Below are 24,103 nucleotides of genomic sequence, written 5' to 3'. Positions count from 1 at the left end.
TTGTATCTGGCCATCCCAGTCTATATAAAGAGGCAGCAGAAATAAGCGAGTGGCTAAAACACGAGATGAGCCATCTCTCAGAGGAGATCAGAGTTTAAAATGAGAAGGCAAGAGAGGACTTCAATAACTGGAGACAGAATGAGGAAAATAAAATAATATGTATTAAAAAAAAAAAAAAAGGCAAATTGGATTCTTCCATTTAACCTTTTACATAATAAAAGACAGGAGACATCTCAATGAAATTAAAAAACGATGCATTTAAAAAATAATAAAAAGCGTGTCCTTTTTATTGGAGACAGGAATACAGGCTAACTGAGCTGTTGGTCTGACCCACTGTGCCAATTCAGAGAGTGGTGCATGACTTTTCGGGGGTACCTTTAGCCTCTGCAGTTTAGCAAACTTTTCTTTTGCTACAGCCTGAGACATCCAGACAGCAGCCTGCGCTGTGATAGGAGCTGAGTTGTGGTGGTGGAGTTATCTTGATAGGGTCCTCAGCTGTTTGAGCTGATGGCTGGTATGTGCTTTTGCTTTCCTGTTTGTGAGGCTCCCACCCAGATGTCTAAGTGCTCAAGCAGCAGTCTGGGTAGACTACATTAGGCAGAATATGACAAAACACTACTTACAGTTGTTTCTGCTTTAGTCGAACACATCCAAACTCCTTCAACTTTCCTAATTATATACCTTTTGTGATGTTGATTCCTTATTGAAATATACGCAAATTAGCAAGGAGCTTTAGAAAAAGTGAAGATGCATTCTTTCTTTCCACTTTTAGACTTTGATCTCCCTTGTCTGAAAAATGCACCTTTATTCTGTAATGTGGTAATTCCTTTCAAATACACAAATGAACTTTTAATGGAGTGAGCACCTGTATGCGTCCTTGTGTGTATTGCTCATACTCCCTTCTTCACAATAAAGTACTCAAATTTCAAGAATGTTTCTCCTTGGGTTCAATCCACAGGCCTCTTCCTGTCTTGGCAGCATGCTGCTCCTTCCTTTTCTTGAGGATCAGTCATATTTGACACACAGCTGAGAAACAATTTTAAATTGATGGGGTTTAAAAAAAAAGGGGGTAAGCGGGGACTTTGGAAAAGCAGCAGAACTTCCCCACACAGAATCCTAGAATGGCTTGGGCTGGAAGTGATGTTAAAGACCATCTGATAAACCTTCCTGCCATGGGCAAGGTTGCCACCCTGGTCAGGCTGCCCAGGCCCCCATCCAGTCTGGCCTTGGACACCTCCAGACATTTCTGGGCAGCCTGTGCCAATGCCTCACAATCCTCTGGTGAAAATTTTCCCCCAACGTCTAATCAAAATCTCCCCTCTTTTAATTTAAAATCACTCCCTCTTGTCCTGTCACTGTTGGTGTAAAAATTCTCCTGATTATAAGATCCTTTTAAGTACCAGGAGGCCACAATGAGATCTCCCCAGAACCTTCTTTTCTCCTGGCTGAACATGCCCACCTCCCTCAGCCTGTCCTCACAGGAGAAGTGCTCCAGCGCCCTAATCATCTTTGTGGCCCTCCTCTGAGCTCTCTCCAATGGTTTCACATCTTTCTTGTGCAGGGGGCCATAGACCTGGACACAGTACTCCAGACGGGGCCTCACAAGGGTAGGGTAGAGAGGGACAATCACCTCCCTCATCATACTGGTTCACCCCTCTGTTGATGTAGCCCAGGATACAGTTGGTTTTCTGGGCTGCAAGTGCACACTGCTGGCTCATGTGCAGTTTTTTGTCCACCAGGACCCTCAAGTCTCTCTTCCCAGGATAAGATAAATCATACTGTGAACACATTTCTTAACTTGCAGCAACAGTCTCCATCAGTGAGAGCACCTAAAACTGGAAAAGAGAGAACACGCTGAAATCTTCAGAGCATCCTTGGCAAAGACATTAGCTAACAAATGCATTCCCTATATTTTTCCAACCTTATGACAAATGCCTTTGCTTAGTCTTACTGCTGGTGAGAACAGTTGTGAAAGAAAGCAAGCTTACGTGGTGTAAGTAGGTTTCAGAGTTAACAAACATGTAAGCAAAGCAAATCATGCCTTGTTCTAAGGGTCATTTTGTGTCTACATAAATTGGGAATAAGAAGTGTTTCAGATCGATTTTGGATGGTTTGGAGGGCTTTTTGTTTATTTGTATGAATGTTTGCAGTCTGTTTTGTCTGTAAGGCTGATACTCCATGGAAATTTAGACTTTACAAATTACGTTGGGCCCTGCTGGTAAGTACATTTTGGAGCAGCACATGCATTATCTGCTGTGTTCTCATTTCCAACTGACTGTATGTTGTAATTTTAAATAAATGCGCAGACTGAAATAGAAGATTTAGCAAATGAGTTGTAATTCTCATGAAATCAGGAAAGCTTAAAGAGAGGTGTCCTTTATCACAACAGATGAAACAAATCAGCGGTGATCGTTGTTTATAATATATTCTTTACAGAAGCATGCATTATTTGAGGAAATGAGTGTAAGTATTTGCTGAAAATTGCATGTGATGGACAATAAGTTTAATGTGTTCCTAAGGTTGTAATTTGTGTTAAGATATGTTCTGAAGTTACTCAATTTTTAGGATTGAATATAAAAATGACTTTGCCTGTAAATAGTGAGAAATAAAAGAAAGAAACTGAGTTAGTTATTTAAATGATCTGGCAAACTCTTTGTTCACTTGCCCTCCTCCCTACAGTCTCCCTGACCAAATTTGTTAAAGACGAATAGTTGCCCATGGTAACTGCAGAGAATTTGTTGAAAAGCACACTTTTAAGAGACAATGGGCCCCGAATATACTGTGGCAGAGCTTTAAACTTTATTAAGTCTGTCTTGGACTACCCTCTCCTCTCTCGAGCTAAATGGAAGAAAAGTTTGGCAGCCTCCATGCTGTGAGCGTGATTGATGCCCAGAACATCTGAGGGACTTTTGTGTCCAGCGTGCTCTCCATGAGTGCATAATGTGTGAATGCTCAAATAAGGTCAGCCCTTATCACATGTAATCTAGGCCTGAAAGCAGATCAACAGTGACAGTCATACCCCATAAGTGAGAACACAAATCATCCTTGCATACTTTGGACAAGTTGAGGGATTTTCTCCCTTCTTGCTTGCGTTTTCCCCTTTCCAAATGGGGGGAGGTGATGGAGGGAGGACAAGCTTTGGCAACACTCTGAAAAACAAAACAAAACGCTATAAAAAACAAAGTAACCAGGAGGGAATACGTGTCTGGAATACCAGAAGGCTCTTTCAGCCATGCTGCGTATAGGGGGCTGGGGGTTGTTTGCAAGGCAGTGCTGGCCCCTGTGCACCAGAGCTATATTGCGAAGCTCTCCAAGTGTGGATTGGGAGGGGAAAAACTTGGGCAAAATTTGTTCAAGTCCCTTCTTTTAACAGTCTTTTCAGAGATTTCTAAACGCATCACAGCTTTTGTTGTCTGCCTACTCCTGGGTTTGAATGCCCTGGTTTTTCAAAGTAGACTAAAAGCATCTTTTTGTTCTTTTTGAGTTTGTGCACTGTGAATGGGAATCTTATATTTCACCACATGAAAAGCAAAAATATTAGAAAATTGCATCTTGAAGAATTTGTTTTTGCAAGTTCTCATGGAGAAAGCATCAGTAAGGAAGGTTGTATGAAGGGAGAATCTTCAATTTGTGACTGTTACTTACTGTAGTTTAAATGCTGGATGGTTATCCAAAGTAGGGGGGGAGGGAAGCAATGAAATGTTGTTAATTCAGACTTGATTTGTGTTTTGGCTTAGAAAAATATTTTAATGGGCAAAGAGCTTTTGCAGAACACAGAATTTATAAGAAATACAACAATTAGCAGGAAGAAATTAAAGATACAGTTACATCATTGATGACATTAACAACTATGGAAACAATTATGTCATCCTCTATGATGTAGAAGTATCTTTTCCACATTTATGATATCTTGAAAATTTTCTTCCCGTTTTTGGGAATATGATTTCCCTATCAGTGCAATCATTTTCTTGTACATTATGCAGTGAATGAATATTACAAATCTGACCTATTCCACAAGACTGAGGGGAAGATCCATGAACACTGTCAGCCTTCCTAGAAGTCCTGTAATTACAGCGCATTATTTCTTGCCTTGTTTATTTGTACTGCTTTGTGCTCTAATACCAACAGGAGTTCCCCGCCCCTCATTAAAAATGCACTATAGAAAAGATTGCTTAGTTTTACAGCTCACATCTTGAACACTGAAGACATCAGAAAAATATGATCATTATATCTCTCTGCAAAAAGCTTCTCTCTTTCAGTGGCTTCCCAGAACTGAGTTATCTTCACATCTCTGCTGTGCTGAATGGGATGGTGTCCTTTGTGCATTTAATGACTGTTTACAAGGGTGGATAGTGATAGGACAAGGGGGAATGGTTTTAAACTGAGACAAGGCAGATTTAGGTTAGATATTAGGAGGAAGTTTTTCACTCAGAGGGTGAAGAAGCACTGGAGCAGGTTGCCCAAGGAGGTTGTGGATGTCCCATCCCTGGAGGCATTCAAGGCCAGGTTGGATGTGGCTCTGGGCAGCCTGGTCTGGTGGTTGGTGACCCTGTATGCAGCAGGGGGGTTGAAACTGGATGATCACTGTGGTCCTTTTCAACCCAGGCCATTCTATGATTCTGTGCTAAGGTCAGAAGTACTGGAGTATGGGATGGGAGACCTCTTGTGTTATTCAAGAAACAACCATGTTAACAGCTGTACTTGAGCTCCTACTGCCATGCACTTTACCTCGCTACTGAAGTGGAGTAGTTAGATTTGTGGGCAGATACAAACTTGAAGTACATATACATTTATAAAAACTTATTTTTGCACAAGAAATTATTTTCTGTGGCATCCTAAAAGCATCTCAGTTTAGATTCCCTATGCTTTTAATGGTAGCCTTTCAAATTACATCATTTGCAAGTCTAGATCTATCCAGTTCTTTGCAGTCACAACCAAGAGTTGTGGTGTGCATCCCATGTGTCTGCAATAATGATTCTTCCACATCTTGCAGTTTGAAAGCTCACTGAGCATCACCCTGTCCTTCTAGTGAAAGGCGTACGACACATGACAGATTGGGATTTTTGGATAAGCTCTTCTGCTTTTTTGTGCTTACATGGGAGACTGGGAAGGACATCAAGCATATACACAGCAACACAGCATATACATTAAATGTGAGGTACAAGAATATTTCCCATGCAAACTGATATTAAGTGTGGAGCAAACCTGTAATTAGGACTCTTTAAAAAAGAATAGCTTAGATGCTAACACGTTATATACTGCTATGTAATTCCAATGAAAACACGAACAGTCTCATAAATGATGTATTCCAATTATGTGTATAGAAATCTATGTTTCTGTTGCTTTCATGCAGCAAAATGACATATTGATCAACCAGGGCATGGATATTTAAACAAGGATAAAGAAAGGAAAAATAAGTGCCCCCCATCACTGGGAAGGCAAGACCAATACTCATTGGGCTTTTGATATCTGGACAAAGCTTAGGAAGATGGCTCTTGGTCAGCTGGGTTTTACTACTTTATTACTGTGTGTTGCATGACAGCTGCCAGGTGCCCACTTCATGGATGCAATTTTCATTTTGCTAAGCGCTGTCAAGGATGTGGATCTTTGGCTCGCTCTTTTTAGTGTGAAGTACCCTTCAAAACACGGCAGTGAGATTTGCTCACTGAGATGCCAGGCTCTCATTAGCTGCAGGAGTAGAGAGAGTGTCAGTGCCAAACCGAACAAACTGGTAAAAAAGAAGCTAACGAATCACCAAAGCTGCTTTTCTCGTTATTAGTGTTTTCACTGCTAATTGCTACCTGTAGGTAGGTATGTAAATGAGTAGTACCCTGCTCTTGTTTTTTTTATATATATATATTTTTGCTTAGTGATAGTTGGGAGTCTGTCCGTTGCAGTCCATCAGTCTGTAGCGTTGCTGGTGTAGTTCTGCATTCCAAGTTTGCAAGATCTCACTTCTGTTTTGCTCACGAACTAGACCCTGTACTTGTTCTGTTTGATGGCAGAACACTTCTAGTGCTTGTTGCTGTGCCAAAGAGCAGACCTGTTGCTGGGTTATCTGCTGGGACTGCATCCACTTATCCTGCTTGAGCAACTGGTAAGGGATCGAAACTCGTGTAGCCACAGAAAGTAGCGTTTTCTTGAGCAACTGTCCACATGTAATTAACGCGGACGTTTTGCAGCCTCAGCCCAGCTGAGGCAGCACGGCTCGGGCTGCAGCCCGGCTGAGCCGCCGGCAGCCCCGCGCACATGTCGCAGGAACTCATTTAGCGCCTGAGCGATGCCACCGGCTCCCCCGCTGCTTACAGCAGTTGTCCAGTGACGAGCTGCGGGGCGGGCGTCTCGCTCCGCTCACGCTCTCCCCCTCCTCACCTCCTACCGCTGCCGCTCGGGAGCCGCTCTCTGCTCGGCGCACCCCGGTAAGGCGACTCGGGAGGGGGGCGGCGATCGCGGCGGGGCCGGGGCTCTCCCGGCGCACGGAGTCTGCCCGCGGCCCGCCCCTGCTGAGCCGCTTCTCGTTCGCGTCCCGGGGCCGAGCGGAGGAGCAGCAGCGGGGCGAGCAGCCGGGACTCACAGCCGAGACGCAGGAGCGCAGCCGGTACGTGCGGCCGGGGGGTTGAGAGGGGGTTGGGGGGGGGGGGGTTTGGGGGGTGGAGGGCTCGTGCTGTGAGCGAGGCTGGGGCAGGAGGGGAAGAGCAGCTCCGGGCTCCGTGCGCCGCCTCACACGCCGGCCGGGTGGATTAAATCTTCCCGTAGGAATCCTGAGTGGCTTTAGGCTTTAACTTTGCCTGATTACTCCTTCTCAGAGCGAGCTGTTTGCTGTTTGTTTTTTGTTTGGTTTGTTTGTTTGTTTGTTTTTTTAAGAACACTAAGAACTGTTGTGCTTCTTTAGTGAGAAGGTTGAACTTGTTCCCGCTGAAGTCCTAATAGGAAAGCATCAGTCCAATGATAAATGAAAATGCTATATTTAATCATCAGGAAGCAAAAATTTGACAGAGCTAATAAGAGAAGGGGGCACTAATTAGCAGCAAACGGACTGTAATGAGGCAGAATTTTGATTGACAGCACAATCGTGGCAGATTTATTATGGAGACTGAAAAATATGGAACGTGTGTTAATGAGTGAAATGTATTTACAGCAATTGCATTTGAAAGCCAGTTCAGTAGTTGGCAAATGCGAAGGCATGTTTTCTGTAGTTCATCAACGTGCTTACAGTGGTGTGCTTCGTTCCTGAACCGATGTTCTTTGGAAGGAGTGTACATTGCTGTCTTTGAAGAGTCATTTTATTTGTTTGCTAAACATTGGGTCTTTAAAGATGTTGCAAATAAGGTGGTAAAGCACTGAGTCTTTTGGCTGTTAGCAATCTGAGTATCACATCTGAAAAGAACACAAAGCAAGGAAGTTTTTTATTTTTTCTCTATTAATTAGTCAGCTCCGTTTACTAAACAGTTAAACTTTCTGTGACCTCACCTACAATCTTCAGTCTGCAGAGTGAGCTTTTCTGATGCTTCAGCAGCACTCATGCAATCCACCTGTCCCGCAGCTCTGTGTGATGGGGTGGCTCAGGGGGGTGGTAGAAATGGGATGCAGGGTAGACGGGGGGGCTGCAGTGCCAGGTAGCAGCTTTTGCCACTACCGGTTGATGGTTTTCTTTGTATGCCAAAGAAACTGCTGAAAGTCATGTTTTCTGTCTGATTATCAACCGAGCATCTCATAGCCTATGTGTATGCATAGGAGTGAGCACTGTGTCAATTCTGCAAAGCACAAGCAGATCTTGCAGGCTGTAGGTGCTATTTCAGCCCTTCTTTCAATCCATTCTGTGGTCCTGTTCATTCTCAGAGACCCTCAGTGCAGGCTCTGGCCCAATTGCTTACCCACCTGGGGATGATTGGAAAGGACCCTGTGGTATTCTGCCAGCACCCTCTGCTGCTCAAGCGGGCAGTGCAGCTGGGGATGTACACAGCTCACCCAGAATCAGATGCTGGCCATAAATGTATCTGAGTTTTATTAGTGTCTAATTTCTTTGGAAACATTCCTAATGTGTTAGTGATCTGGCACTTTCTTTTCAGTGTGATCACTTGAAAAAACAAAGGGCTTCCTAAATTATCTTCGGAGTTACTAATGCAGAAAACAAACAAACAAACAAAAACACAAAAAACAAAAAACCAAAAACCATACACGCAAAAAAAAAAAAAAAAAAAAGAGAAAGAAAAACCTTAACATCTAATGTAGTTTAGAAATACAGACATCAGCTGCATTTGAAAGTGCATTTAGAAGCTATGCTCTTAAAAACACCAGCAATCTCAGTGTGATGACTGGCCCCAGAGCTGCACTCTGACATAGGAGCATCTGCCGAGGTAATATGCAGATTTGTAGCAGAACTGCAGTGAGTTGTGCCCAGAAAATTCCTTTGGCCTGGAGGAGACCAAGATGTGAGGGTGGTGTGTCACTGGAACAGACTGCCGAGGGAGGCTGTGGATGCCCCCTCTCTGGAAGCATTCAAGGCCAGGCTGGATGGGGCTTTGAGCAACCTGGTCTAGTGGGAGGTGTCCCTGCCTATAGCAGAGGGTTGGAATTAGATGATCTTAAAGGTCCCTTCCAACCCAAACCATTCTTTTGTTCTGTGACAAGATGTCTGCACCATTGCAGAGGGTTGCAGAAGGTGCAAAGATCAGCACGAAAAAAGTACTCAAAGTTGCTCCCCAGATATTAGATCTGATCAACACTGTAGCTACATGTCACAGGAAGATTCCTAGGAGTCTGATTTGAAATCCAGGAACTGAGTTCCTGAACTCAGTTTGCTTTGAAAATATGCTCCCATCAGTCGGGAGTGAAGCTTGATTTGATTTTTGAGCGCTTGTCCAAATTGCAACAAATGTAAACATTGCCTTGTTCAGATTGGCCATTTCTGCTTTCCTAAGCCCTGTGTGCTGACCAGCATGGCTCTGCAGCAGAGGTTGGTGCTGGGAGTCCACAAGGCAGCCCTCAGTGCTCTCACATGCTCCTTGTCTCCTCCTGAGAGCTGAAGGGGATGGAGGCTGGCCCAAGGCCTCTCAGCAATTGAAGAGAGGAAAGTAGGAGCAAATGAAGCCAAATGCTTTAGGATAATTTTAGGAGAGAAATCACTGGGAAAAAAAAAAAAAATTGCAAAACTATGCACTGTTAAATTATATTGTTAATGTGTTAATTTATTTTTCAGTTACATGACTGTAGTGCTTTGCGTCCTCCTACCCTTTAGGTTATGTGTCCAAGTCCTATTGCTCTAGGCAGTTTCCAGGCTAGCTGTTATGACTGGCATGCTAAAAATCAAATTAAGAGATCCTTTAAGTAATTTGGCCTCAGGCCAAACGCAAAGTTTCCTAAAGCAGTATTCATTCCAGCTTAAATTTGCTTGGTAGATGCTTCCACTTCTGCACTTTCAAGTGCCTGTTTTCAAAGTAATCACACTGAGAAGATGATCAGGCTGTGGAGCCTGCATTTTGCCTGGAGATACGCCCATGGGGGTGCTGATGGTTCCATATCATTACTACAGCACCTGTAGCCATATCATTAATGGAACAGTGGGTTTACCCTGAATGCAGGGAGGTGTGCAGCACCCGGCGCTTAATAAGGGATCTTGAGTTGCTGCTGCAGAAGAGCTACTTGTTGGGCTGTGGCTGTTTGTACATCACAGTGCAGTGTTTCCCTTTTTCACAGTGGCTTGTCGTTGTTTTCTTGTGTTCAGCTTATAAGCCTTTGTAATTTGCAGATCCTTTTTCAGAGAAAGGCCATTTGGCAGATTGTTTATTTGTGCCATTGCATGTGCGTTATGTTACACTGTCTGCATATTATGTTGTACTGTCTGAACAGCAGACCTGGCTTTCTCACTGACTTGTCCCATTTCTTGAGAACACTTTTCAGTTTGAGTCCTGTCCTCCTGCTCATGTGCACTCTTCTCAGCTCAGTAGCAAGTGCAGTTTTTTGTAAGCAAACACGTCTAATTCAGTGTCTAAATTGTTAGTGAAAATGTGATACCAGATTGCACTCAGGGCAGAAATCTGCTGAATGCTGCATCCTTCTGTCTTGGTGACAAGTTACTGCTTTGGATGGAGATCCCTCTGCCCACACTGTACCCAGTGGGTTCTGTATCTGAGACTGCGGGTGTGTTACACAGTGCTACGACAAAAACCTCAGTGTGAGTCAAGGCATTTGCTACATCTGTGACTTATTTTCTATCCACAAGACCAATGCCTTTTTCTAATTTGAATTTAAATACTTCTGACTACACTTGTTTTACCTGGACCAGCAATTACTGTTCTTGACGTTATCTTCTAGATGTTTTGGGGGTATTTTTGGCTGGGTTTAATTTTTTTACTCCTAATTTTGAGGGCAAAGGGTCATCCTGACAGCATGTGTTGAGGGTAAATCAGTTCAGTCAGATAGAACTGCAGATTTAGTCTTCAGGATTTTGGACAGAATGCTATTTTATGTTTCTATCTTGCATTGCAAAACTGCAGGTGGTAATTTTCAAAGCTGGAATTCACATTTAAGGAAATCTTCAGCAAAGACGAGAAAGGTAATTGTCATTGACATAGGATAAATTTTAAGTTAACTGGTCATTGAAAAAAAAAAAAAAAGGCTTACTGAGCTTGATGAGGCAAATGAGAGAGCTGTGTTGTAAAACAAATGGGGAGTAAAAACTCCCTTTGCCAAATCATCTCTTATATCCTGGGGGGAAAGTAGGTTATATTCCATAATCTGACCAAAGTTTGGCTCCAAAGAAAAAAAAGAAAGAAATGTTGCATGGGTGGCTGAGTGGCAAATCACTAAATAGCTATATCAATCCTATATGTGGATAGCCTTAAGATGCTGTAGCGTAACATGTGCCAAGTCCTGGTTCCCTCCTTCCTGTCTTGTGGGATATAGATGGGATATTTATTTGACAGATCCTTCTGCCTTCCCAATGAGCACAGAGCAGGTCATAGGCTGGTCCAAAGCTGATTCCTGGAAATCATGAGGGATTTTTCTGAGTACAAGAGGGTAATTTTATGAAAAACAGGAAAGAGAAGGTTGGAGAAAGCTGTGCTGGAGCCAGCGGTGTCTTATGGGAGCAGGATGATGCTTACACCTACAGAGTAAACACTTACACCTACCTCTTTGTTGGTGTGCTCCATCCTCGTGCCGCACCATGACACATCAGCCTCTACAACCAAAAGATCCAAAGCCACAGGGAGTCACCACAGTTGTTATGGCTGCAAGCTGGTGAGTATATAAACCTGATGTAACAAAATTCCTGAGAGTAGTTACTTGTCACACAGTTCACTGCTCAAGGGATTGAGCAGGCAGTACTGTACTTCATTTTAATCTGAAAAAGAGATTTGTGTTCACCTGCTGGTCTAGCTGTCATCTGGCGAAATGCCAGACCATTGAGTCCTGGCGGCAATACTCAGTACTACTCCATGGGTTTTTGCACTCTGATAAAACATTCATGCACTTGCAAGATATGAGGTGACGTTGTTTGGCTTGTGTGAAACTGAAGGATGAGGCATGAGGACAGGCAGCCTTTGGGCTGTGTTATTTGAAAGGTAGATGTACAGTATTATTGTTTAGTATGTGTTTAAATAATAATTTTTTAAGTGTAAGCTGACCCCAGTAACCATATGGCAAAAAGCACTGCAAGCATGAGCACATGTTAAAGGCATAGCTGTGGCTGTGTGCTCTGGAGTTTTGTGCTGAAGCCATTATGTGGTATCCCCAGCTATTAATCTCTCACTATTAATCAGCAATAAAAGTGACCTGTGGTGAGCGTCACTGATGCTGGAAATCTGATCTCTTTAGCATCATACCTGCAGGGAAGACAGCAGGATATGCGTCTTCTTTCCTATATTCCTCCACCACCTCACTTGTCTAGAAGGTGCAGTTCAGCCCAGGACACACAAGGTATGCATGTTTTGCCCCCACATGTTCTGAGCAGGAGTTTATCGCTCACAGAGTGTCTGCTCCTCCACTATCTGGCCTTGACAAGATGTGGGTTTAAAGGCCAGGCTTATTTTGCAGTTCAGCAAACACTTCTCTCCTACAACTTTTGGGTGCTGTTTGTTTCAGTTTCATAGCTAGACTGCAGAATATTTGAGTGGACTGAAACTAAATGTGCCATTTGTTAACCAAATTAACCATGAAGTCTTTACTTGGGAAGTAATGTAAAACACCTATGCAATTTTAAATGGAAATGATCTTTTGGGGGTTGACAGGGCTTTGGGTACCATGACAGAAATGGAGGCTTAAATTTTTGATAAAAGAAATATAGCACTATCATGTCAAGATTAGGGATTATAAGGAAGTCCACTCTATCAATTTACTAAATTCCGTTTGCATCTTTCTGTTTTTCAGTCTTTTATGTTGTAAACTAGCAGTAAGGAGATATTATCTAATATTTTTGATCAGCAAATTTAAACTGTTACTTCAGATATTGTTAATGTAAGTAGGACTCATCATAATTTCACTGCTGATATCTGCCTGGTATCACTTTAGCATCATAGAAGATACTCAATTCTTGATGTATAAACATCCCATGAAAAGAAAATAGAATATTTGTTGCTACTCCTTTGAAAAAGAGTTTGGGAGACATTGTTTGCTCTGCTTCTTCAAATAAATCATGGATCAGCTCTGGGATGATTATAGTGTCCTGGTTTATCCCATGGCCCTGGCATGCTGGTGGAAGGCATTCAAGCAGCACAAGAATATGGGAAGAGTTGTGTCTCTGGTTTGCTGAAGTCAGGGCTAAGCAGCACAGATTGCTGCAGCCTCTTTATTATTAATCCTCAGTATAAATATTAATGCTGTGTCTCGATTTTGCTTTGCTAGGACAACCGCATCTGTTTGCTTTAGGTCACAGTTCCATGTGTGTATGGGTATTTGTATCATGCAGGAATTTGGAGTAATTGAGTGCTAAACCATCAGAAGGATTATCTCCCTAAAAGATCTTCTGGGTTTCTCAATCCCATAAAGAGATAGAAAAGCACCTGGAAAAGAGAGTGTCACCTTTTCTAAGATATTTACTTCTAAAGAGATGAAAGGTAGGATTGGGTAGGAAATGAAAACCTGATCAGCAGAGCTTGCTGTAGTGACAACAGATCTGCTGAGACAGGCAAGACTTGGACCACAGAGAGAGATGCAAGCTATCTGGGGGGATTTCATGCAAGATGTTTGCCATTGGAAAAAGCAGGAGGTATATTGTGCTTCTGTCACTTTATTTGAATCTAAATGTTAGCTCATTTTCTGTTGCTGTGACTATTTTACCCCACAGAACTTTTCTTTCATAGCTCTTTTGAGAAAGCCAGTACAAGGAAAATATGAACATTTGGTAAACAAACAGCCTGAAGGTGTCTCTTTCAGAATGTATTCATTTACTTAAATATCTGAAAGCATTCTCTTAAATATTTAACAAGGATTTTGCTCATTCCAGCAATATTCTGTTCTGGCTAGTGTCACTACACTGAATACCTCATGTGATATAAACTTTTTTGCAGCCTTCAAAATACCTTTTGGTGAAGAAGGAGTAAAACATAGTATTTCATTTGTGTGTGTTGTTTACAAACACTTGATACGCCATTGTCAGAGTCAGTATCTGTGGTCGCTGCTTCTGGAATCAGTGGTTTGAGTAAAAGCTAAGAGGGCTGCAGAAAACATAGGCATCTTAGAGGCTTGTGTGAATACCACTGCTATAACCTACCATAACCTGGTTGGGTGAAAAATGTGGTTTCCTGTCTTCATTTGAAATGTTTTTCAGGCTTACTGACATGCATTCTGCAAATTTAATTTTCATAAATATTTCATCTCTTTCTTATGCTCAATTTAATCTATCAGAGCCACACAGTGTAGGAGACATATGGGATTGTGCTTAAGCAGCTGGGTTTCATTTGCAGAAGGTTTCTAGTAATTTTCTTATTCTTGCCAGCCATGGAACGTCTTTGTGACTACACAGGAGCACTGGGAAATTCAGAAGCAAATGGATTTCATTTCTTTCTTTAGTTGGGTTTTGTACCATCTATGGCTGTTGATAGACAGCCTGGTTCTGTGTCTCTGTGTCTGATCAGCCCAAACAATAAGATAACCTTTACTTATATAACTTATTCTATTAAGTGGAGATATCAGGATTAACATTTATCATTTATTTCTACTTTTTTTTTTTTCTCCCCTTCTTTCTTGGATCCAATTTTTACCTTCTAAATGTTACATAAGAAAATGAAGTGGCTGGATGACAAATTGTGGGAAATCCTAGCAAGTCAACCTTGAATCAAAAATAAAGAACTTAAAAATAACCAATTTGTTATTGTGCAGATTCACTCTGTGCAGATTTGCCATGATTTGTGTTAATTGTGATAAATTCAATACAGATTGATAAATTAAATACAGATTGAACCTTACATCAACCGGACAGATTTTCCTTTTAAAAAAATTGTATAAAAGTTATGTTCTGAAATGTAATGATTAATAATCCAATTCTATGTTCATGTAGGTTGAGATCAAGCTACATATGTATTATATTTAAACACACAGTGTGAAGAATATAGATAAAACAATTCTTTCACCTCTCTGAGCAGGATATCAGCATTATCTCCTCTTGGCAACTCATTTCTATCAGAAATAAAAGGCAAACAAAAGCATCACATGGTCTGATTCCTCATTGTTGGCTTTTATTTAATTATGCTTTGGTTCCTCCTACCAAAATAGATATCACGTATTGTATAGTATTTGTTGCACTTATTCACTGAGATGCCTCAGCATAAATTATGCAGCATCTTTCTATAGGATAACAGTATTTAACATTGGGTTGTTGAAAATGGGTATTCCTGAGATGCTGCATTCTTATAGATGGATACATTGTGTCTACTTTCATGGGGCAGCCCAGTGCTCATCTGGGACTTTCTGATATTAACCTTTCAGTGCTAACTAGAGTTTGGAAGCTGAAAGAAATTCCTTTTTTCTTAAATCTGAACGCCTCCTGATTAAATCAATATCACATGATAATAACCTTTTTTTCACTTTGACTGAGTAACATATGGGAACTCATTATTTCTATTTAAGAAGCTAAACTTGTTTTATTTGAATATGGGCCACCAAGTAGATTTTGTTGGATGAATGATTGCTGCCTGTGGGAAGCCAACAGCTGAAAATACAGCTACAGATGAAGAAATAACATAATCTTCTTGTGAACTGGTAATGAATGGTTTACATTTTGTGAATAAATTTAGGTTTCACTTGCATTCTAATCTGTTTTCAAAGAACTGGAAGATCTCATCAATTCCATCACTACTTAAATGTAATTTATTTTATACTTTCTTAACAGTTTTGTTGTCGCTATGTGCCTAAAGACGTGTTTGATTTTGCTGCTTCCTGTATACCAGGAGGCATCACTAAAAAGAAGAGAGCAAAAAAAAAAAAAAAGCTATTCTGTAGTTATGTTATTAATATTTACTCCTTTAAAAAAAGAGAAAAAAATAACAAAAAAGAATGGAGGCGGGAGAAGTTCTGTCTACAACTAAAATAAAGGAAATTTAGAGAAATAGGTTTCTGTAAATGGGAATAAATGGTTTAGGTGGGCAGTGAGAGTTTGAACTGTTGACTACCAGAGACAGAAGCTTGAAACTTGAGCTGCAAGGGCCCAACTGTGTTGAGCTGAGGTACCACAACAAGATGCCATTGCAAAGCTGCCTTGGGGCAGCCTAGAACAGGCTCTGTTCCTATCCTTGCTCCTAGACTGTCCTTTCCCCAAGCCCTTCCTTGGGGTAGTATTGAAAATTGTGCATTAAAATATGGATGAATTAAAGGAAGGAATGGGAAAGCATCAAAAAAGATACTGCTGCCTGTGGAGCTGGAAGTGCTACAGAAGAAAAAATGGTTTAGTAGAGTGTTTTTGTCACTGGAAAAAAGAAAGATAAGGAGTAATCAAAGGAAATTTAAAAAATGGCAATAAATTACATCAGTGGAGCACTTCTACTGAAAGCAGTATGATCGCAGTCTGCAGGAAATGCTAGGAAGAGACTTGTTTGTAAGGGAAACTTTGGGCAGGGAACGCCAGATGATGGTGTGTTTGATGGTTCCTCTTCAGCAGTGGCCTTATGAAATTCTCTTAGACTACTGTCTCCATGCAAAAAGCTGTGCTAACTCAGGGAAGTGTAGTTATGTTCCGATAGCTATGATCATCAAACTGGTGCAAGCTAACTATTCTCTAAGGGAATTGCAGTCCTTTGTGTGAGCTGGGCAGAACACATTCTGGAGTATCTACTGCCACTACAACACAATGTTGTAACTTTTCCATAAATCACTCAGAACATTTTCTTTGGGAGCCTTGGGGGGGAGAATCCTATAGACTCTTTCAAGCTATGTGAACATGCACTTGAGTTGTGTATGGTTTGTTTTGTAACAAAATAATACCACCAAAGATGAACAGACTAAACCTCATAAACCGATAAAATGGAATGGCCCTGAATTATGGACGCATATAAAGTGTCTGGACAGTCCTTTATATAAAAATCTAACCTTTGTAATCGAGTTTACTTCAGCCTCAGGAAGTAGATGCCAAACACATTACCCTTAAACATGCTTGTGCACTATCCCATCATTTCATCACTCAAAATAAGTTAAAATCAGCTTAACAATATGTTCCTTTTGTAAAAAATATATGCAAACTTATATTTATTTTAGATAACAGAAATAAAGGCCTAGATGATGCAAAAAGAAGAGAAAATAAATTGTGCTTCCAAAACACACTTTTTAAAATGTGAAGAAGCTCCTATTTTTCTTCAGTTTCTGTAAGAGACGTTTGTAGTTTCTTCAGCATTTTTAGAGAGCAAGGAGGGGATGTAATCTGTAGCTTTACAACTTTGGATGTCAGCATCTGCTAAGAGCAAATATTTGTACCTTTGTTTTTATGTCTTTGCATAAACATTGTTGCTTTGGAAAGCACCTTCATGCTTTTTGGTGGGCAGTTATTAGATGGGCTGTGTGCCTGCCATTGGTATGCTTGTTGGCAACTGGGGAAAGCAAGCACTGGAGAGAAAATTCTGACAACTTATGTCTTCCTCTGCCTTCCCTCCAGATTGCATGTTTCTGCTAGTGGACAAGCATGTATCATACATGTACTTGAAGAGTTGAAGGAGCTCTGTGGTCCTGTAGTTAGGTTCAACTCTTACTTGTCGTCAGAATGGTTTTGAAGAGCTAACTATAGACGTTTTGTAAATTTTAATGTATTACTTTCACTTCTGAAGCAGTTAGCTAAAATGACAAGATTTTTCTTTTTGCATGACAGCATTAGTAGTTTTTGTATTTTCTGTGTTTATAAACTTTAAGTTTGTAGTTTGCTTTTAGTGTGTGGACAATATTTGTGGGAGGGAAAGTCACAGACAGAAAGTGAAAGAGCCATCAAACCCACCACAGCGACCATTTGGAATAAACAACTCTTTTCATTTTTTCTTTCCAAATGTCTTGCCTGTTTAATGTTCTATTGTGGTAGTAACAGAATAGAAGACTTTACTGAAGGAAATAATACAGACCAGTTTTATGAATGTGCAGATTGTCGTTCAGGGTTACATGATCTTTTAGTACAGATCAGCATTGTTCAGTGATCTTTTAGAGATGTAATAGATAGAGAATTAAAAATCTTAGATTCATATTGCAGCTTTGTAGTGTAACACCACCTAGATGGACAACCATTTTGCAGATACAGCTCTATAGATACTGTTCGGTTAAGTCAAATTCAGCTGATTTCAGCAAGAAGCACAAAGATACCTTCTTGAACCTGGTCTGCTCTCCTGTTTCACCTTTTTTCTTGCAAAATGGAAATAATAATACAGTCTGATACCACAGAGTTGTTTGTGAGATATGTTAATTGGGAGCAGCTGTCTCCAGAGGTGGAGACAGGCCATAGGAATATCTGTATATATACATATATATATAAAAAAGGCTGTTTCTATTCCATATGCTGGACTAAATAGCTTTCCAAATTTGTGTACTCCTTTGGTAGTGCATTTAGACTACAAGCTTCTTTCATGTTACATGCCCGTATATATATGTGTGTGTGTATATATATATATATATATATATATATATATATATATTTTTTTTCCCCCAGCATGGCTTAACCTAAAATCACATTGAACAAATTTCCCTCATAGAATGGAAGTGAGTTTTGCCATTCATTCGTTGCCAGTCTCACAACCAGGATTTTCACTTGTGAAGTCTGTACCACAAGGACCAGAGGTGGGATGTGCTGGAGGAAAGGAGGAAAGGTGTGCATCCTAACCTTAGTAGCCCAGACTGAATCTCTTGGGCTGATCTCCTGCCTGATCTGGGCATCTGGGCCAAAGAATTTCCTCGAACTCTTAACGTATCCAAACTAGTAAATTTTCAGGTGAATAACACGTTGTTTAGAAAGACTATTTACAGAGATACAAAGATAGTGAGTTCTGCCTGGTAAGCTTTACATTCAAAGTATGTAACAATACATAAGCAAAAATTTGCATGAAAATACCATTACTGGATTTGTTTAAGACCTCTGTATTTATGTTGTGGGCAACCTTTATTTGACCTTTGTGCGTAAGCATTTCTATGCAGGCTTTAATTACATGATAACTAACAGATTAGCTTTTCCACTGGACCCCTGCTTTGTTCCAACATAAAGATGGGCAGCACTTGCTTAATGAGCCCCTATTCAGCATTCTGTTTTACTTTCATTGTTCGATGTGTAACCATCACCTTATTTACTGCATGCTATTCAAAACCTGCTGAGGCTGTAATTATTAATTTCCTCCCATGTTTCCCTGAGACACCCATCATTGTGGTATCTGAAAGTTCATTAAATTTAGTTTCAGAAATCCCTGGTAGACAAAGAGGTGTCTGTACTACATGTTGCATACAGGGCAATGGGGCAGAGGAGGGGCAGGTTGGGCGAAATCTCCAAGTCGGTGCTTTCACAGTTGGGTTACAGCAGCCTCACTGTGAATGCTGGAGGCAGGATATCTCTCCCCATTGCCATTCCCTTTGTAGCCCTTAGGCAACCGCATGGTGAAGCAGACTGCTGATGTGATTGCAAAATGGCTTCACCAAAAAGATGGGATGCTGATTTTTGAGTGGGCTCTCTCTATCAATGGAAGTGCCTTTATACATTGGCTGAAACTACTGGTGGAGTCATTTCTGTTTTACTTCATGCTTATTTGTAGTGTGTTGGGATCACCTACCATATCTACCTTCTAGATTTCTGGGGAAAAAAAAATAGCATTCTTCAGGCAAAAATAATTACCCTTTATGAAACAAACTTCGAAGAGTATTACTGTAGCATCTTTTGTGGATGGTTAAGCTGGTAATTTAAAAGTGTGCTTTTAGTGTAATGTGGTTATACTTGGCGCTGTTTAAACTCTCTCTCAAAAAGAACTGAAAATAGAAGTCTCACCATGCTGTACACAGACCCACTGAACCAGAGCATGATGCAGCATGACGTCCAGGCATATCTACTGCATGCAACTTCTCCTTTAAGTGAACAGAGTAAGTGATACAAATAATAAGTTACAAATCCTCGCATTTCTCACTCTGAAAAGGGACAGGACGATTTATCAGGGCTTTGCAGAAAAGTCTTCCACAGAAGAGCAGTGTGATTCAGCAAATCTCAGTGCCATACTAAGCAATAGAGAAGCATGCCATAATTTTCCCCTCCTTATCCGCTTCCTCTGTTTCCTACTTGACTCAGTTCTCCACAGCCTATTATCTTCCTCTGAACAAGTTTATGTAGCTTTTCAGCTCACTTCGCTTCCTTGTCAGGCATGTCAGTTTTACTTCCAACGCTTTTTCTCAACTTTGTGGCCTTTAATTTTTTAAATTACATTTTTTAAATGCCCATACTATTTAAATGTGTTTGGCAGTGTCTAGGTTTTTGCTGTTGTTTAGGAAAAAAGTCAAACTATGCAATACATTTCAAAAAATAATTTCCTTGTACTCACACTAACAGTATTCTAGGAATAGGATGGAAACGGAAATCAAGGGTCATGGCAATGTATGTATCCAAGATCTGCATTTTCGTTTAAATAAAAAGTGGCTTTTTTTTTTTTAATTACAAAATAATGCTCAATGCAGCACTAGAATAGCTTATGATTGCAAGAGTGTAACACCCTCCGCTCCATTCATTTCTATAGGATCAGTAATCCAGAGGATCAGGTTATTATTTGGATGCTTTCTGTATCCCTGTAATGCCTAATACCACCTGGTAGAAATTTTTTACTTTGATCTATGTTTAAGAATAGAAAAAAAAGCTGTTTCTGATGTTGTTAACCATCTGTCAGACGTTTTAAGTTTGCAGTTCAGGCAAGAAATTTGCTCTTCTCTACCACTTTCATCCCTTGACTTTGAGAAAGGAATTTTTCACTCAAGCAAGATGTGGCCTTTTCCTGTCAGCAGCTGGGAGAATGAGGATTACATTCTCTAAACAAAGCTCAGCGCTGTTGTCAGAGCTCCCTTTTCAGAACATCTCCAAAACCATAACAGTGGCAAAGCAGGTTTCAGACAAGAATTCCTTCAAAACACCTGCATGCACCCCAGAGCGGGATGCTGATCATAGTGTCCAGGGCTGCTTCTTTGGGAATGTTCTGGACACACACGATAAAGAAATTCCAACAATTTATGCAATGTTGTAAGCCTTTGCTATCTGATTCCTTAAACCCCTGAGAATGGACATGGAGGGACTCCTAAATAGCATTTTTCTTCCCTTTTATGAAAATATTTTTTGGCCTGTTACGGACTTACTCTAGACATATAACATTATTGTTTTGAGTAAAGCAATAGTAATGCTTTGCAGTTTCAGTTGAGCAGAGTTGACACTTTTTACCACATTTCCTTTATTGTTCATGCTTATTCATTCCTTGACTATTTATTCTCTACATTCACTCCAGGCTGAATATATTACTCTCCACCTTCCCCTATAAGTTAACAATTCACTTTTGTGTGCATACATAGCAATTCTGTGGTAAATGAAAAGTTCTTTAGTGCGTAAAGAAAGACATTTGGAAAGGATGAAAGTAGCCAAGCCTCAACTGGTAAATGCTACAATTTGCACAAGCATATGTATGTTGAATGTGGGCAAAAAACAAAACTTACATTGTTTGTTAGAATTTCATTTTTACTGAAAAGTCTCTCTCTATATATATATTTAGTTAAGTCACTTTTCATTTTAACCTACTGATCAGTCTTTTGGAATAAAAGAAGACTTTGTAGATGAATCTTAGTGTCTTCATAGAGAAATTACATTAAATAATTAAAAGTCTGAAGACAAGTGTGTTATGGATTATTTTACTTGGAAAAGATGCTTTCTTTCCTTCATTAAAAATTATCTCAAAGGAGATTAGAAAACATTGCACTGTTCCTCTGACATTAAGCTATCACAACTAAAGAAACATACTGCAGAATCAGATTCAGTAATAAAAATAAAATATGTTTTAATTTAGCCCAGGACTTGCTGTAAATTCTGAAACTAAAGAAAAAAAACAAAAGACTGTAGTCTTGTTATTTCCAGAGCTCCCGTATGTCTCCTCTAAACAGTTTATTGCCTGAGTTCTCTAGTTCTAAATCTTAGCATTTCTTTGACAGTAGCTTTTTCCCTTTTTGTTTTCTTCTCCCTGGTGATAACAGTGATGATTTCAGACTCTCACTAAGACTGATTCTGTATTTGGTCTGTTCATACTCTAATGTGAGCACAACAATGATGACATAAGGTTAGTTGATTAGAGCTCTGGGGAGGACGGATCTTTTATTTTGTTTGGCAACTAATAGTCATTTTTAAATTATGTTCTCTTGTTTATTAGGTCAGAATAGAATTTAAGATGTTCTGAAATAAAAAACTGAAAATACATGAGAAAGTGTTGATGCTTTGAAAATTGAAATCCATTGGATCAATTTTTAGATAAGTCATGAGTTTTCAGAAAATGAGCCTAGAAGGCTCTAGAGATTTTTTAAAATAGGAGCAGGCAATTATTCTGTTACCTCCATAGACTATCTGTTTCTGTTCTTATTTGCACTTTCAAATATAATCTCATTTTCAGAATGTCTAAGAGAGATCTCAGCTGTAAAACATCAGCCCTTATTTCTCATCCTGTGTGAGTGTACATGGAAAAAGAATGCATTCCATCTCTCTTAGCAGAGACCTCCTCATTATTTCAGAGTTGTTACCATGTGGCCCTTGTCTCTAGACTGACATTCTCCTTTTAATCATTCCTCATGGATCATTGTTTTCCCATGTGTGACAGTTGTAGTTGTTCCTCTCTGAGCTTTTTTCATAAGCTCTTGTCCTCTTTGAGCAGTGCTGCCCAAAGCAAGATACACCTTCTGAAGAGGTTCTCCTGTCCCCGAGCAGGGGGCTCGTTTCTCCTATCTTATACAGAGCAGTCTCTGGATACGTCCTCATATAGTAGCTGCTTTCTCATGAATTATTGCACTGATGACTTCATTAATCCTGTGACCCCCTGTCTAATGCTGCAGATTATTGACTAGCCAGTTGTTCTCTGTGTTGTATTTGTGCAGCAGATTATGGCTGCTTTTATTTGAACTTACCCTCACTAAGTTTATGATGTGTTAGAAGAGTCTCAGACTAAGCTGTTATCAATGCATGTTAACTGTTGTTAATAATTGCTATTTTATAGATAAGGGAGCTTGGGGTCAGGCTAAAAGGAGAGGATACCATCATTTCTGGGGCAAAGTTTCAAAAACCTGTGAAAATAAAACTCGCTTTGTAGTAGCCATCTGATTGCAACAGTTCCTTTATGTTGTGTAAGATTTTTTATAAACTGTGCAGTCATATTTTTTGAGAACTTGTGGCTTGAAAATAGGAAAGTGTGTGGGGTGCATGCACAGCTCGTCTCAAAGCACGTAGAGGAGGATGGCCATTGAAAACACAAGCAGAATCAAAGGATATTCAGGAAAAGACAAGCTTGCAGCAAGTGGAACAATTCTGATGCTGCCATACTGGGTGTTCTAAGCTGCACAGTGGTCCCACTCAAGGTGAAAGTCATTTTAAATTAGTCTTGTTCCTTTCACTTTCTGCTAAAGATGATATAATTCTTTGGAATTTCTTATTGAATGGAACAGAATTTTCTCTTATCCTTTCCAGTCTTGTTTTTTTTTTTTTTTTTTTTTCTTGATAGAAGGTAAAACAATCCATAATTGCTGCAGTAGTCTTGTTCCAGGTGATATGGGAACTGGAAATAGATCCTTCTGTCTGCTACTAGGTGTAATCTATTTATTGTGGAATCACAGAGTGATTTGGGGTGCAGGTGACCTTAAAGACCAGTTACATCCAGCTAGCAGGGCTACCATCCACTGGATCAGTCTGCCCAGGGCCTGACCTTGAACACCAGGGATAAGGCATCCACAGCTTCTCTGGGCAACCAGTTACAGTTTCCCACTACACTCACAGTGAAGAGTTTGAGCACATCTTTGTTAATATGTAGTTTTGCCAGGTGTTAAATTTGAATAAATGTGCGTATGCACAAAGAGCAAAAATGCAGCAGTGCTGGGAGAGGTGCTTGCCCGCAGGCACACGCATGAGTTGCTATCTCCCAAGCCTGCTTCCTGTCACCCCCAATTTCACGTCACTCCTCTTGCTAACCTTTTCAAATAATCCAAAGAATATGTGATCGACGTCTGAAACAAGAGATTTGTTCCCAGTAGCAAAGACTAGTCCCAGAGTAACTTTTTGTAAAGCTCTGTTTTTACCAGACAGCAATCCATATTGAAGCTTATTAAAGTCATGTGTTCAATTTTTTTCATAATTGCTCCCATTCAAGCTGTGGCAGGCGGCCAATAAAGCACTAAGTGGAAGTTTCTGTCGGTCCACCTGTCTTTCTGTAGCTAACAAAGTGTGCCGTTTTTTGTCTTGTAGACATTACACGATTCATTGTCAGAGGAACTTGTTATATATAGACTTAAAATATATTAGTTTTAGACAAGGCCAAAGCCATTCTGCTCTACTTCCTTGTATAGTAAGTCTTGTATTTATTATACAGAGTGACACATTAATACTTTGTTTGGGTGGAGAGCTTATTCTTAAACCAGAACAGGCAATTCTGGTTCTTGGCTATATATT

General features: G+C 40.3%; 1 protein-coding gene across 2 annotated transcripts in view; it reads left to right on the top strand.

Annotated features, from left to right (window-relative positions):
• Positions 1-24,103, top strand: part of BMPR1B (bone morphogenetic protein receptor type 1B) — a 232,785-nt gene that overhangs the window by 150,973 nt on the left and 57,709 nt on the right. Inside the window, exon 1 of one of the 2 annotated variants that reach the window (XM_042812106.1) lies at positions 6,578-6,598. The exons of the other annotated variant lie outside the window; for it this stretch is intronic. The gene's annotated coding sequence lies outside the window, so the exon portion shown is untranslated. Of the gene's footprint in view, positions 1-6,577; positions 6,599-24,103 lie in introns of those variants that run through there. 2 annotated transcript variants of the gene reach the window in all.

This window comes from Centrocercus urophasianus, unplaced genomic scaffold (genome assembly GCF_019232065.1).
Source record: "Centrocercus urophasianus isolate 14NV4802_14NV808 unplaced genomic scaffold, USGS_Curo_1.0 seq_13, whole genome shotgun sequence".
NCBI lineage: Eukaryota > Metazoa > Chordata > Aves > Galliformes > Phasianidae > Centrocercus > Centrocercus urophasianus.
Note: the sequence above shows the minus strand (reverse complement) of the source record. Positions and strands in the feature narration are given on the sequence as shown.